The 2,676-nt window shown below is 35.9% G+C and overlaps 1 long non-coding RNA gene across 1 annotated transcript in view; it reads left to right on the top strand.

Annotated features, from left to right (window-relative positions):
• The window catches only part of LOC135214162 (uncharacterized), a 252,298-nt gene extending 250,230 nt beyond the window's left edge, over positions 1-2,068 (top strand). Inside the window, exon 3 of the long non-coding RNA XR_010314309.1 lies at positions 1,677-2,068. This is a non-coding gene — a long non-coding RNA (uncharacterized LOC135214162). The remainder of the gene's footprint in view (positions 1-1,676) is intronic.
• Positions 2,069-2,676: the final 608 nt, after the last annotated feature.

Genomic DNA, 2,676 nt, shown 5'->3' with positions numbered 1-2,676 from the left:
ATGAAGCAGGTTTAATGTAATAGTAGGATATATGAAATATGCATTATTACTGGAATTCCTTAATTATATGAGAAATATAAACTTCATTTTGTGAAATGAAATAGTATATGTTATTTAGAGGATTTTTTGCTGACTAGTAACATTCATGTCGTTTTTTTCAACTTGTAGGTATCTCGCAGACATGTTAAAATAACGGAGTAGAGGCAATTTTAGTTTGTAAAACGCATTTTCTCTGAAGAAGGCAAAGTTAAATTATTTAAAATAATAAAACCTCGCAAAAGTTTTTTTTTTTTTTTTTTTTTTTTTTTTTTTTTTTTTTTTTTTTTTTTTTTTTTTTTTTTTTTTTTTTTTTTTTTTTTTTTTTTTTTTTTTTTTTTTTTTTTTTTTTTTTTTTTTTTTTTTTTTTTTTTTTTTTTTTTTTTTTTTTATTATCTTTTTTTTTTTTTTTTTTTTTTTTTTTTTTTTTTTTTTTTTCCGACCAGCATCCAAGAAAAACGGGCAGAAGCAAAGACGCACTCGAATAGGAAAACGTCTTTCCCGACGAAAGGAAGAAGAATGGGACATGTGCTCTCGATTTCCGTTCTCGTTTGTCCCCATTCACTACACAAGAGAGAGAGAGAGAGGGAGAGAGAGAGAGAGAGAGAGCCAGCCCATCGTATTACATAATGTCTTTTGAATTTCCTCTCTACGTTCTTCTTCTTTTCCATCTTCCTCTACGCCATTTCAGACAAATCATTCACTATTTCTTTTCACGCCGCTGTGCGTCTTCATAAAGCTTCCTCGAATAGGGACGGAGAACGGCCGATTAAGGGGAAAAAGTGAAGGGCGGGCGGGGGGGGGGATGTTTGTAGGGCGTTGGGAGGGGACGTTCCTCCTAAAGTGGGAGTGGGTGGAGGGTTCTTCCAGTAGCACAGCTTCGTATTCGGGTAGAATCTTTCAGGAAAAGTTGACGGTCGCTGAAGAAGAAGAGCAATATCAGGGAACATGTGTCAACCAGTGCTTCTTCCATGATGGCCCGCATAGGATCCTCACCACCTTAGGATGCTTTTATATTTAGACTCAGTATTATTCATTATTTCTCTTCTTGATTACTCTCATTTTTTCCGTTTCTAGTTTTGCTGATTGGTAAATGACGGCGTAGTTCATTTACATAAATAGGAGAAAAGGGCGCAGTTATTAAGAGAACGATTATTAAAATATATGAACTGTTTCGGTACAGTTGGAAAGATGATGTATATGGTGTTTATCAAAATTTTTATCTGGTGTGCAGTTTCATAAGGAATCTCATACTTTGCTGTTTCTCAAAATCACATTCAATATTTCTATCAATTCTATGAAATAACTGTCTCTTCTAGTTAGCAAACTAACCGTTGGTTAGGACCTTGAAGTTTGCCAAACAGTTACTTGTAACTCACCAGTATTAGTTCGACACTTTGTCAAATGTTCCCCTTTTGCGGAGTTTGTAGAATAATTGTTATATTTTAATGTTCTGATAACTACGAGGTATACATTTTGTCAAATAACCATCGAGCACAAAGTATTTTTAATAACTATTCGCTGCTCGAAGCTTAATATTCTCTCTCTCTCTCTCTCTCTCTCTCTCTCTCTCTCTCTCATACACACCTACGTGAAACATGCTTAAAAAGTTATTATCTAATTTCTCTCTCCATTTTCAGCTTTGCAATACCGCTAATTAATTCCATCCGAAGAAAGGACGTTACACTAGTGTTTTTCCGCGTTCTTAGATGTAAGTACACTTACACTTGATTAAAGTTTAAACAAATATCCAGCAACCCAGAATGATACACAGAAATAATTGGAAAAGAATACGCGATAAAAAATCTTCGGATTTGAGAGAAACTATAAGTTCTTATATAAATAAATCATGCATATTTTAAGAATATTTACAATAAATTAAATGTTCTTGTATTGTGTTTTTCTGAGAACTTGTATTTACAGTTAGAGAGTACGTGATGCTTATAACAGGTATTTAATTTTGTATATTATCAGATGTTAACGTAATTTTTCAGTTTTTAGTCAACCTTGTGATTCTGTTAACATTTAATATTAAGACATTTAGTATTTAAGTATTTATTTTTAAGGAAATTTGTATTGTATATATTACGAAAGTTAAGTTGTAGTGTGGTGATTTTGCGCCTCCTCCGCTCGTTAAAATTTTTGAATTACCCTTTTAACACTCGTATCTTTTGTTTACGTTTGGGTACGTGACTGGAGCCCTCGGTGAAGGAGGTGAGAAGAGACAGAGCGAGTGTTTGGGCAGACAGTTCGGGCTTTCTACAGAGCTGTCCCCTTTTTGATCTGCAGCTGCCGCACTTATTATATTTTACCAACGTTTTTGGGAGTATTTTGAGCCGTCCTTCGCAGGTACACATCTGGCCACCTGCGGTGTTGTGTACGCTGTACTTTGAGTGCTGTCCTTCGCAGGTACGCTTCTGGCCACCTGCGGTGTTGCGTCCTGCTTGTATTGCAGGTGATTTGTGCCACCTGCGGACTTATTTCGCTGCCACCTCAGTGGAAGATTTTTCCTGGGGTGTTAGAAGCATTTGCTTTTCCAGGATGCCTTGGAACTTGTTGCAGCTGTGGGGCCTTGATGCCCGTCAGAAGTCAAGTAGTGGAGACAGATCCCAGGTAAGCGTTTCTTTTTGTATGGTCGTG

Source organism: Macrobrachium nipponense, chromosome 45 (genome assembly GCF_015104395.2).
Source record: "Macrobrachium nipponense isolate FS-2020 chromosome 45, ASM1510439v2, whole genome shotgun sequence".
Taxonomy (NCBI): Eukaryota; Metazoa; Arthropoda; class Malacostraca; order Decapoda; family Palaemonidae; genus Macrobrachium; species Macrobrachium nipponense.
This window is presented reverse-complemented; position numbering and strand designations above follow the sequence as displayed.